Source organism: Alexandromys fortis, unplaced genomic scaffold (genome assembly GCF_014885135.2).
Source record: "Alexandromys fortis isolate MF-2015 unplaced genomic scaffold, M_Fortis_MF-2015_v1.1 scaffold_39, whole genome shotgun sequence".
Lineage (NCBI taxonomy): Eukaryota > Metazoa > Chordata > Mammalia > Rodentia > Cricetidae > Alexandromys > Alexandromys fortis.
The window spans coordinates 2,319,157-2,333,050 of record NW_026067918.1 but is presented as its reverse complement, the minus strand read 5'-3'; positions in this window follow the sequence as shown (position 1 = coordinate 2,333,050).

Genomic DNA, 13,894 nt, shown 5'->3' with positions numbered 1-13,894 from the left:
TTTTTTTGAGACAGGGTTTCTGTGTAGCTTTGGTGCCTGTCCTGGCACTACCTCTTGTAGACCAGGCTGGCCTCGAACTCACAAAGATCCGCCTGCTTCTGCCTCCCGAGTGCTGGGATTAAAGGTGTGTGCCACCACCGCCCGGCGAAATGAATGTTTCAACGTTTACTCTGACCCTCATCTGCCGTCCATGGCAATTATGTTCTTCATAGTTTCGGCCTGAAAAAGGCCGTTTTCCTGAGCCTCAGGACCTAGACGCTTTGAGGCACGAGCCGGCTCTTGGTCACTGGCCAATAAAGACCCAATCCGCTTTTAACCCGCCTGGTAGTCTGTATCTTTCTTGCACGGGTTATTACAGTATAGCCTCAGGAAGGTGATTTCGGATGTGAAGGTTCGTGGACTCCATGAGCCCCAACAGCAGTGGGAGGCACCTTGTGAGTCTCTCAGGTCTTCAAAGCCTTGGGTCCCTTCCCTCTCGTCCCCTGGGAGGGAAGCTACTGGGCTGCATCTCTGGAGGGCCCTCTGCGCAGAATCAAGATAGTACTAACCGTGTCTGTGACCAACCCAGAGGGAACACACAGCGGACCCTAGCTCAAAAGAGGGAAGGGGATGATTGAAGGCAGCTCAGTTCAGGTGCTTCCCGGTATTTAGCGGCACAATGCCATGCACATGCGCAGTAGAGTCACAGCTCTAGATGCGCGCCAAGGGAAGGATCGATTGGCTCCTCCATAAAAAGCCTCGCGTGAAAGAACTGAGTCAGGACCTAGCTCTCTTCTGCGGACACACCGTGACCTAAGGGCTCTCCACTAACCTTCACCGACCGCTCAGCTCCTTTCACTCTGGACATTGCTTATCGAAGCCTCAGTTCTAACACACGAACCCTTAGAGGACAGCCCAAATTCAAAGCAAGGCAAGGTCTCATAGACTTCACCGTTATGCTCCCCGCCAACAGCTGATTTCTCTGCATGGATGGACTCCACTCTTGTCCCCAGCAGACAAGTTGCCTGTCTGCCCAAGACTTGGTCAAGAGCTCTACGAACTGGTAGGTGTAGGAAGTTTCTTCAGGTTCTCGCGAAAAGTTGGGGAGGGGCTTTTCCCGCCAGAGGCGGCAGGGAGAGGCTCTTGATGCCAACCAAACCCAATGACCTGATTTTGCGCCGGCGACTGCAAGTTGTCCACGAGCTACACACTTCCTGTGGCACGTGTAAACACACCCCCACACCCCCCCCCACGCACGCACACAAAATAGTTTAACTTTTTAAATGCGTGGTGGGGGAATGGGATAGGGTAGGGCACCATATATATACATATATACATACATACATATATATATAATAAAAATGTTTGAATTCATGTATGAAGTTATCAAAGAGTAAATGGTGGTGTTTTTTTTTTTCTTTTTTTTTTTTAAACTGATCAAAGGCTACATGTAACCCAGGGACTGAACAAGAGGGTTTGCAGTAGCAATGCCTGGCTTATATTATGTTCAATGGATGCAATTTTGCCTAGATGGGTTTGTTTTTGCCTGTTGTTACTCCCGACTGTCCACAGTAAGTACCACCCTCAGGTTTAATTAGAAGTCTAGGCCTCCTAGTGAGAGCGCTCTAAGTCCATGTAATGTACGCTATCTGACCTGCAAACCCATTCCTTCGAAGGAGAGAGGTCTGTGGAACGGGGTCCCTTTTAGAAATGCCGGCGTTCTTTGTGAAATCCTCTTTGAACGGCTTTGAGGTCAGTTCGTGGAGCTGACCGGCTGACTCCAAAGGCACCCAAGCCTGAGCCATGCACTGGGCCTCACTGTGCACAGAGAACCACTCACAACCTCCAAACGGATTAGTCCCCCAGAGCAGCCCGGGGAACACGTGAGTGTGAGATTCCTGGGAGCAGAAGTTGGCCTTGTAGCCTTGGGTCTTGTGATCCTTTGCCAGTCTCTTTGGTGAAGCTCAAGTTCTGGCATTAACATAAGCTGATTAGTGACATGACAGCCGTGGTCGCTGCCTAAGCATTTCTTTCCTGACTCAGATCGCATCATTCAAATAGATTCCTTTTAGGGTGAGAGAACAAGGCTGTGAGGAAGCTGTGACTCCAGGGAGTGGCAGGTGCAGCTAAGGAGTCCAAGCCCCTCCCTCTGCCCCGCCCCCACTGCGCAGAAACCAGCTCTAGGGGCTTCTGATCTCAGGGTCAGGGGGTCCTGTGAACTCGTTTTTCCTGCTGACTTTGCGCAGAATGAAACCTGCACCAGCCACACCAGATAGGTGGTGAGGCTAAAGGGTCGGTGACCCGGCCGGGAGCATGAGGCTGGAAGCGAGGAGGGATGGTGGGCCAGTGAGTGGAGCTGCCTCTCGGGGATGTCCCAGGAGCCTCTTCCTGGGTGTTGGAGGGACCCCAGCCATTTCTGTCCGCAGAGGTGTGCCTTGGGCGGTGCAGGGTGAAGAGAACCTTCTCATACAAGGGGCCTGGCCTTCTTAGGTGTCCCTCAGGATAGCTCCGACCCTTCCTAGGCAATTGTGACACCCCAGCTCTCCTATGGGTGACATAAGCCACATGCCCTACACGTGTGACACGTTACCACCAATATGGGACTCATCAATATTGGCCTCTTGTGCCTATTCTTGCCAATATATCTGGGTGGCCATAGGCATTTGGCTGGCCATTTGTCCTGGCAGGATTCCCTATAGACATAGGTACGTGCGGTCCTGGTACTGAGGTCCCAGTGTGGATCCCATGATAGTTAAGAGCAAGAAAGGAAGGCTGCCTTCATTGGATCATCTACACACTAAAATACATGCACACACATACACACATCCTGAGCAAAGGGATTCTATGAACATGCTGGGACTTACATCCGGGTACTTAAAAACAGCCACTTTAAGGTACAGGCTTGATTTCAATGTTACATAAAATAACTCTTATTTGGAATTTCTTTCTAGAATGTTCCAAGACATAGTCATATCTTGTTTTGTACCTGAACCCCTCTTTGCAGTTCAGGAGAAAACAGATTGCTAGGATTGGCCCTAATCACTTCTGACTGGGGGAGCCTGTTCTTTTTGTAAGGCTCTTGTGCTGCCCCTGAGTTGTGCCCCTGCAGAATTCAGAGGCTACCGTTTTCCTTCAGTACTCACTCCTAGCTGCCAAGAATCTGCCGTCTAGACACTCCCCTATCAGCCATGAGAACTGATTGTTCCAGCTAAGAGCGCTGGAAACAGATGGTACCTAAGTGGCTGGCTATTGATCGCAAAAATTTTGTTTGTGGGAGCCTGATCATGTCTCTCACCAGAGGTCCCAGCCTATTGGTTTAGGGTATGACAATCTGGTTGTCTGAGCCAATCCACAGCAGGGGTAGGATTTTCTCCAGGGTTAAGGTCATATAGTCCATCGGCAAAGTTAGGGAATGGAGTCCACACAAAGAGTCGCCAGCTACACAAGCAGGATCTGTGAGGCACAGGAAGGCTGATGTTTGGCAGTGTTTGCACCGTTCATGGTTATAACCCTTACGGCAGACCCCCAATGCTTTCTGTCGCGCTGCCGGGCTGCCGTGCATAGCGACCATGAGCCGGATGTGGACCTGATCCTTAGGCAGCTTGGACTGGGACATCTACAAACATCTCGGTAGGGGCGACCACAGCAAGCTTGGGCTCTTCTTCATGCAGAAATGGGGTGTTGGTGTCCTTGTGCTGTGGACACAATGGGTCCCCGCTGATTGGGCAGCCCTTATCCCTCCGTCACTGCGTAATGTGCTTCGGTTTAAAGCCCGTGTCTTACGGACGTCTAGCAGGGCTCTCAACCTTGGCTGGAGAAGCTTCTTCTGCAGTGGGCAACAGTCAGAGGGCTGAGAATGAGTGACTGGGGGTGTCCAGTCCTACTGGGGCACGTATATCAACTCCCACACCCCAAGGCTCAGAGAATGTGGTAGAAGAGGGGACAGAAAGACCATATGAGCTGGAGACCTGTGAGTAAGGCTGCAAAAGGCTGTCTTCTGCATGTGACTTGCCTGTTGCACGCGTGATCTCACTGCAGCCGCCGTTACCTGTGTGTATGAGATCAGCAGGCGATACTAATTGAACCCAATCAGTTATAAGATAAAAGGAGATGATATGGAGGGGGGAAGGGGCGTGTTGGGGGATATTGGGGCGGACAGGATCAAGAAACATTGTGTACAGGTATGAATTGTCAAAGAATAAATAAGCAATATTTAAAAAGTAAAAGTTAAAAAATTTGGGGGCTGGAGAGATCGCTCAGTGGTCAAGAGTTTTTGCTGCTCTTGCAGAGGACCCATGTTCAATTCCCAGCGCCCCAAATTAGGCAGCTCACAATCACCTCTAACTCCAACTGCCTTCTTCTGGCCTCTGTGGGTACCCACACACATGCACACACACATGCATACACACATGCAAACAGGTGCACACACATGTGCACACACATTCAACACACACGCACACATGTACACACATGCACACATGCAAACACACATACACGAGCGCACACACGCACACATGCAAACACATGTGCACACACATGCAAACACACGTGTGCACACACATGTGCACACACACTATTAAATTAAATCTTTAAACGTTTTAAAAATGAAATATTCCTAACCACAGCCAGGCTCCAGGAATAAATGATTCTCCCTTGGAGATTCCTGAGCTCCTCCTATAAGGAGGCTTTTTGTGCTATTGCTTTGAAGACAGAGCCAAGAGCCTCTGAGCTCCAGCCAATTCCTGTGTAGCGCCCAGCGCCTGCGGGTAATGTGCCTGTGTGTGGTGCTCCAGGCCATTTCTATGTACAGAGAAGAAGTCCACATACAGTGGGCAGCACAGTTGCGGGGGGTGGGGAGGGTGTCGACTCCTTTCCACAAGTTCCTTATCAGGTTCTGACTGTGAGAAGTCATGGTCTTTCCCTGGCATGGGGCTTTCCCCACCAGAAGCTTGAACCAGGCAAGACCTCAGAAGTAGACCGTATTGGCTCTGAAGGGCACCTCTAAGGCTTGACTGAGCCTCTCTGGCAGGCTCACTTATAGAAGCTACCCCAAAATCTCGAAAAGGGGCAAGCAAAATGGCTCAACCAGGTGCAGACTCTTGATGCCCAACCCAGTAATCTGACTGTGGTCACTGAAAGCCACATGGTGGAAGGAGAAAGCTGGATACTGTAAGTCGTCGTCTAGCTAAGTATGTCCTGTGGCACGCATGCACACAGATACACACAGACACATGCACACACATATACACACAGACACATGCACACACATATACACACAGACACACGCACAGACACATATACACACACATATACACACATGCACACACAGACACACACAGACACACACACGCACACACATATACACACAGACACACGCACACACACATATACACACAGACACACACAGACACACAGACACACACACAGACACATGCACACACATATACACACAGACACACGCACACACACATATACACACAGACACACACAGACACACATGCACACACAGACACACACAGACACACACGCACACACATATACACACAGACACACGCACACACACATATACACACAGACACACACGCACACACACATATACACACAGACACACACATATACACACACAGACACACATGCACACACATATACACACAGACACACACACAGACACACATGCACACACATATACACACACAGACAGACACACATGCACACACGTACACACACATACACAAACATAGACACACACATACACATACATACACACACATGTTTAAATTTTTAAAATCCGTGATGCTGGGGGAGGGGAAGCAGCTCCTTGGGCTGCAGCAGAGACTGCTCTGACCCTTTGCTGATCTGTAGGGAGGCATCAGGGAGCTCTACTCTGGGCATCTGTGTTATCTTGTAGTTTATGTATGTACGTGTGTCGTGTGCCTGATTTGGTGCTTGTGCCTCCGTGTATGTATGCACTTCATGTGTGTATTATGTGCATTAAGCGTGTGTAGTCTGTTTCTCTGTGTCTCAACATTCTATAAGGTTTCTGGGTGTTTGTATAGAGTTTGTGTGTTTCCGTGCAGCTTTTAAGTTCTGTGAGCAGACTTGGCTTCTCTGTTCATGTTCATGTGTGTTATATGACCGAGCTTTCCTCGGGTGGAACCTCAGGCACTCCCTGCTACCTTGCGAGTCCTGAGTTGAAGGAGAACAAGGGAAGGAGAAAGTTTATCATCTCCAGTAGAGAGTTCTTAACATGCAGAACAGCTTACATTTCCTCAATGATTGTTTTAAGAAAAAAATCTGCCACATCCTTGGCCATCTGAGAAGTGGGGCTTGAGCTTGATGCACGGGGCTGGGATTTTACAGAAGCCCGGTTTCTGCAGCAAGGCTCTCTACTTCCCAGAGTTCACAGAGGCCCTCTCATGCTGCTGGACCATTCTCAAGTGGGGGTTGGGGGCACTGAGCCTTCTAGCTCTGTAAAGGTCGGTGGTGGGTGTGGCCAGTGGGGGGCGGTTACCCAACCTCCCAGGGCTGCCAGTGCCTGCTGAGAAATCTGACTAGGGCTGTTGTCCCAGCCACTACTCAGAGCCTTTGGATTTGGACACTAGACTTCACTGTTGGAGGAAGATCAGGCAAGCCATCAGGTAAAATGGTGGCTGGGAGTTGGGAGGGAATAGCTTCCTATTCTGGGATGCTAGCAGGGTAACTGGTGTATGATGGAAATGCACAGAGCAGTTTGTCTGAGCATTTAGTGGGGGCCAGCTGCGGCAGCAGCAGCAGCAGCAGCAGCAGCAATGTCTCCGCCGACAGCTCCCTGGAAGACAAAGGGGGATGAGGAAGGGAAGTTGGAAATGAGAGCCTAGCCCTTAGGCATCTCTTTGGAAAGAAACTCACTGAAGTGAGACCCATTAAGGCCCTCCCTCAAAGCGGCTGCCTGTCATCTGGTCCCACCCAGGGAAATGAACGGGTTTCGCACAGCCAGCTCTTTCCCTTGACATGGTTATTCAGCACAGAAGTCTGAGCGACACCCTTGGGAAATCGGAGCCCTGGGGCCCAGTTAAGTCCCTCTGACTTGTAAGGCTCGCTCAGCGTCTTTAACCTGTGGTGATGTTTGAGAAACACTGACTTAAACCAATGTGACAGTTCTACAAAGCCTGGGGTTGAGCTAATAATTGTGAACTGCAGATGCCCACTGAAACCACCACGAAAAGTCCATTCCCACCTGAGGTGCGCGTGCTGGCTGTTGCCTGAGCAGTGCTGGTAACAAGGCTGACCTAGGCTGGGTGTCTATGAGTTCCAGTGCAGCTGGTGATACCAAGTCTCCTGTGGAAGCCGCTGAAGCTCCAGAGGGCAGGGGAGGAGTTCGGCTGGGCTTACAAACTCTAGAGCACAGTTGTTCACGTGGGGGTGTAAAATGGGGTTGACTGAAGAGCGTAAGTTTCCTTGACACCCCAACCTCATGGTTCAGTTAGCTGAGTTCCTAAGGACAGGAGGAACTATTGTGAGTACCACTGGAGACCAACAATGTCCCCGCCTTAGCCAGTATATGGCCAAACATGTAGTTTAAAAAGACGGTGTGGGTTAGGTAGTTGGGGGCAAGAAATGAGGGCTCACAAAAACCTCCTGCTGAAAAAGTCCTGCTTGTCTCAAAGCAAAACAAAAATCCACAACCACGAAACCCAAAGGGGCTGCTGGTTCGGGGCAGGGAGCGTTTGGCTAGCGACGGATCTTCAGGGAGAATGCGAGACACGGAGATAGTGGATTTGGGTATGTGGTAGGATCAGGCATGGGGGTACCATGGGATCCCTAAGGGAAGTGTCGGGAGTCTGGAGGCATCTGAGCATCTTTGCTTCCACAGAAACAAGAAGCAAAGAGGACACAGTGGTCTGGGCTGCAGAGGAGCTGTGGGGGTGGGGTGGGTGTCATAGGTGAGGATGAGAGGGAAGAAAGGTCTTTTAGTTGGAGGTAGAAGGAAGGAAGCCTGCAATGAGAGCCCAGAAATGCCAGGGTAGAAAGTCCCTCTACAGTTTAGGAAACAGCTGGGGAAGGGGGGAGCCTGGTGTGCCTGTTCTGTTGTATGGGAGACAAGAGAGCACCCCACCACCAATTGCCTTAAGCAGTCAGTTTTCTGACCTTGCAGGATATTGGCTTTCCCAGCATTCTGATGGGGAATTTTTGTCATCTTTTCTGACTGTCCCTCCTAGGGTGGGCAGAGGCACTCCCTGGTACCTTGAGAGGTCCTGCCACCCTCTACTAGAGGACTTGTCCTAGCCTGGGAACAAATATTATCCAAGATCCGAGAACCTCCAGCGATACAGGGAACTTAACTGGTTGAGTTCTGCAGAGGGACCGTGCTCCAGCCTGGCCTGCTTCTGCTGATGCAGGGTGTGGACAGATTCAACAGCGCAGGGGGATTCAGACTCGGGTGGGGCTTGGGTCTCTCCTATTTCAGGCAAGGTTCAGAGTTTCCAAGATGAGCTGCAGGGTGTGCCAAGGAAAGCCAGCGCAGCAGCGGGTGGAAAACAGAGCCCCTGGAGTTCAAGGGGCTGATGGCCTTTGCTGCATGTGGGGTCTGGTTCTGAGCAAGTCAGGAGCCCAGGCCATCGCTGTGCATTTTGCATAGCTTTCTCTTCCTTTCCGGGAGCTCAGATCCCCATGAGGCACTGTCTCTGATCTGGAGGCCCTGTGGGTGTTTCTAGAATGAAGCCCTTTTCACCCTAAGACCCCTTGCTGTGGAGAGAGGGTCACCTGCTTGGGTTGCCCCAGGCTGTCCTTCATGGTTGCAAGAGGACCCTTTAAAAGAAGAAGAGATGAATAGCCATGCCATTTGGTTGAATGGCTGAGAAGTTTCCATCAAGGGCACAGGCTGGAAAAAGAAAATCAAATAGAAACGAACAGAGCCGTGGTCTGCGTCCTGCCCTTGCAGAGGGACGGCTCGACTTAGCTGGCCTTGGCGTGACATGCATTTGACTCTGCGCATCCTGGATTTCCTGAGCTTTGTAGCAAGACTACCCCAAACTCTGCTGCTTTGACTGGGAGCGTGCCTAGGCCCCGCATGAAACGAGTGTAGGGTCATAGCCAACCTGGCAGGCTCATCCCTGCAACAGCTCTGCGCACACAGGATGGTCTGGGACTGTGATGTTCTGCACAGAGGAGAACAGGCAGTAACGAGAAAGTGCAGGATCCCGAATGGATCGGGTACAGGGAGACATCGAGTGATCCAGCTTCCATGTCCTGTTTGGCAGAGGGTGGGATAAGAAGGCATCAGCCCCCCTGCCCCCCTCCCACCCCAGATCAGAATAGCAGGGGCTGGTAGTTTACCAAGGAGCTGCTTGCTAAGGTATGCATGGATGGCCTTGCTGGCCTGGCAGCACTGAGGGAACTTGGCTGTACCTATCAGGTTTGGGGGTGTGCTGCCACAGGCTGGTGGAGGGGGGGGCAGAACTCAGAGGAGGAGGGTAGCAGCCGCAAAGAGGGGTACAGGGTGCAAGATTCCCCTGAGTCTGAACCATTTATTATTTTCTTTAAAAAGAAAAAAACATGGAATCGATTTGTTTTCCTTAAAATGCAAGAATGATTAAGTTATTGATTGATTGATTGATAATTGATTTTGGGGGGGTGTAAATTTTGCTGAGAAAGCTGTCTGTGGCCAGCCTGAGGTACAAGGCCATGTCCTCACGTATGAAGTCTTCAGGATGAATATTACGTGCTCCTGGCAGGGCACAGGTACATGGTGTTCAGTGGAGCTCAGCCAAGCTGAGGCTGTGAACACCAGGCAGTGCTCATACTAGGAACTGAGGGGGGTGGAGCCCTCCCCTCCCTCGAGGACGGATGGGTGTTAGGGTGGCAGAGTGACTTCAGAGGCCAGGCCGTGGCAGTATGGAAGTTCCCAAGACTGATCATGGCTTGGAATCCCAGAGGACAGGCTAGGACTGGGGTGCTCCACTGTTAGAAGTGATGCCCAGGTGTTCCCATCTGGATGTAGGATGTGTTTGGAAGAACTAGATCAAACATGTGTGTCAGGTAAGCGGCGCCTGCAGCGTCCCCCCAAAAGAAGGCCACAGGAAGTGGGCAAACAACCGCAGAATCACGCATGCTGAGTCAGGATATTGGGTGTGTCCATTGGAGATGGCCGAGCTCAGGGGACGCTCATTGGAGACCATTTCCATTGGATGACTGATATCGAAAGCTGTGGTGGGGTCTCTTGGGGAGGCTTCTGGGCTCTGAGTGAAGCCAGTAAGAGTAGGAGGAGCTAGTAGAACTAGAAAACCTAAGAGAAGCACCTCGAGTCCAAACCTCAGCAGTTGTGGACTAGCTTCTGGGAGCCTGAGAGTTGGGTGGACCCCAGGAGTTAGTGGTGACTCTCACAGGAGTGTTGGCCATCAAGGTGGGAGGGCAGAAGCCTGAAGGAGGTAGGCTTGAGGGGAGTGGAGGAGAAAAGAACCTGGCAGCGGATGAGATCTGCTCAGGAGGAGATGAGCTGAGTGGAATACACACACACACACACACACACACACACACACACACACACACACACACACATATATACTGAAGAGTGCCTGCCATACACTCAAGAGATAATCCAGAGAGATCCCGTGTGGCCTGAAGCCCATGTCTTTTACTGCTAAAAGCTTGCAAGACTTATAGTGGGCCATTACAACCAGGACACAGACATTGATGTGACCAGGGTCCAGGGCACCTTAACCCCTGCGTGTTCCTCATGTGCTCTTGACGTGACCAGGGTCCAGGGCATTCTAACCCCTGCGTGGTCCTCTTGTGCTCTTGATGTGATCAGGGTCCAGGGCACCTTATCCCTTGCATGGTCCTCGTGTGCTCTTGATGTGGCCAGGGTCCAGGGCACCTTAACCCCTGCATGGTCCTCGTGTGCTCTTGATGTGGCCAGGGTCCAGGGCATCCTAACCCCTGTGTGGTTCTCTTATGCTCTTGATGTGGCCAGGGTCCAGGGCACCTTAACCCCTGCGTGGTCCCCGTGTGCTCTTGACGTGACCAGGGTCCAGGGCATTCTAACCCCTGTGTGGTCCTGTGTGCTCTTGATGTGATTAGGGTCCAGGGCACCTTAACCCCTGCGTGGTCCTCTTGTGCTCTTGCCCATACTCCATCCCTGCTCAGCTGCACTGATCTGCTCTCTCCGTCTATCCTGTAGTCCTCTATCTCACGGAGGCCAACATGTGGGACCAGACAGTGTGTGGCTTTTTGAGATTTGTTTCTTTCACCCTGAGTTTGCACTTTGGAAGCTCATACATCTTGAAGTCCATGGGCTTCCTGGGATACAGATGCACCCCTTCATTTAAGCAGAAAGGCACTGAACCTCTGAATTTGTTCCCATTTTGGCTGAAACGTGTATCAGTGTTGAGATAGACGTCCAGGAGGGGATTGCTGGGTGATGTGGGCGGGACTCACTGCTCTCAGAAAAGAAGCCGCACCTACCCTAAATACTCAACGTGAACGATTGACTGACTAGAGCTTCATGATTGCAGAGGGGTGAAATGGTGCCACTCGAGACTCAAATTATATTGAGTTACCTTTAGTGGTCCTGAAGGGTCTACTTTCTGTATCGGGTGCAGCGTCTTTTTAACTAATCCATTCTAAAGTGAAAGCCTTTAGAATGCATTAACAGATCACTAGCTTCTACCAACTCAAAGGCGGAGGAAGCCATCAGTATCTGAAGCCTATAGCAGAGATTCCCGTCTTTTTTGTGACCCACTGACCTGATGTCCTTGTAGATTCATCTGTTTGGAATGCTTTGCGTTTATGTAAAGCTAGGCGATTTATGTGTTGACTGATTCCTTCACCTACCGTCATATCTGTAGCTTCCTCTGTAGAGTGGCAGGTGTCTGCACAAAATTGTCTCTTGCTGTTGAATTAAACTGTGTTGTGTGGGCCCCATAGTATATTTACTAATTATCATTATTCTCTTACATGGCTAAACCATATTCTGTTTCTTTTTTTTTCTTTCTTTTTTTTTTTTTTTTGGTTTTTCGAGACAGGGTTTCTCTGTGGTTTTGGAGCCTGTCCTGGAACTAGCTCTTGTAGACCAGGCTGGTCTCGAACTCACAGAGATCCGCCTGCCTCTGCCTCCCGAGTGCTGGGATTAAAGGCGTGCGCCACCACCGCCCGGCTCATATTCTGTTTATTCAAGGGACAGGATAACAGCCTCTGGGAGGCTTGAACACCAATGACTATTTCCCATAGTTTATGAAACTAGGTAGTCTAAGATCAAAGTATGTGCAGATTCTGGTTCTCATATGGAATATGCAGTCAGTGTCTTCACATGACAAGAAGAGAAGCAAGCTTTGAAGACTTTCAGGGAAAAAAAGTGATGCTATTCATGCAAGTTCCATTCTAACTGTCTCTTTCCTCCTTAGATAGACCACAAGCCCCAGTATGGTCAGGTTCATATACTAAACCCCAGCCCTCTCCATAGACCTCCTCCTAATACACACACACACACACACACACACACACACACACACACACACACTAGACCCCAGTCCTCCCCATAGACCCCCTTCTAACACACACATACACACACACTGGACCCCAGTCCTCTCCGTAGACCCCTCCTAACTATCACATGCAGAAAGATAGCAATATATGAATTTGAGGTTGGTGATTCAAGTATTTAGCTCAAAACCCATCTTAATAAATATTCTATAAGTACTGTAGTATTTAGCACAGGCAGGAGATAATGCTCTTGAATTAGGGCTAATCACAGAACTGTAGAGTCTTTTGATAAAAGACCTGGGGAGACTTCTACCAATAAGGCTAAAATAAATTTTTCCTTTACCCCTTCTCCTTCTTAACCTATCACGGCATATTTTCCATTGTTTTAGGTTTTTGCTTTTATTTACCTTTAAAAATAGGATCTTACTCTGTAGCCTAGCCTAGGCTGGCCTGGCTTCAAATCATTGCAATCCCTCTGCTTCTGTTTCCCAATTTCCAGAATTATAGACATGAACCACCATGCCTAACTATTTATAATGTTTCAAAATTTCTGTTAAATGCCACTTCCTTAGTAATGAAAAATTTTTATTAGTCATCTTTGCATATTGCAATGTCAGTTTTAAATTTAGATATTGGAGCCTATGTTTTTGTATGTGGGACTCCGCTGGACCACATAACTGGTGCTTTGTAACACACATGCACACATGTGATTTGTTCTGACCAGGATGAAAGTCTTGGAAGAACCAAGCTCAACTGCTTTTTTTTTTTCATCCTTTGATACAAGTGTATCCCACTTGCACTCTCTGTCACATTGGTCTACACGTCATTTTCATCAAACATGGCTAGCCAAAGCTGGGTACAAAATGTATGGGCTTTTCAATGCTAATACCTTTGCATATTTGACATAAATTCTAGCTCCCCTAGGCGTGTGTCTAGCTGTGTTTGTCAGCTTTTCGGAACTGCAGCAAAATGTATAAGGTGACCATATTACACAGAGAAAAGGCTTATCTTGGCTCGCAGTTTCTCAGGTGAAAGTCTACGATGGGCTGACATCAAAGCTTTGGTTGTGGTAGCATATATGCACATGGCAGGAAAATTCCCCCATTGCATGGTCAGGAAGGGAGAGAGAAAAGAGGAGGGTCCCAAGGTCTTCTTCAAAGGCACATGGTCCCCAGTGACCTGAAGATCTCTCACTAAACCTTACTTGTATAAGTTTATGCTTTCTCCCAGTAGAGTTGAAGACCAAGCCTTTCACATGTGGTGGTTTGTGGACACTCTACATTTAAAGTGTACCACAAGGGTACTTAGCTGTAGCTACAAAATCCTTGTCCTGTACCCGTTCTGAGTCTTGCTGAACCCCTACTTAGCATGGATCCTCAGGAATCCTGTCTCAGAATATATTACAGATTGCGCAGATGAACCTGGTAAGCAGGAGTCGCAGGCACATATGCTGTGT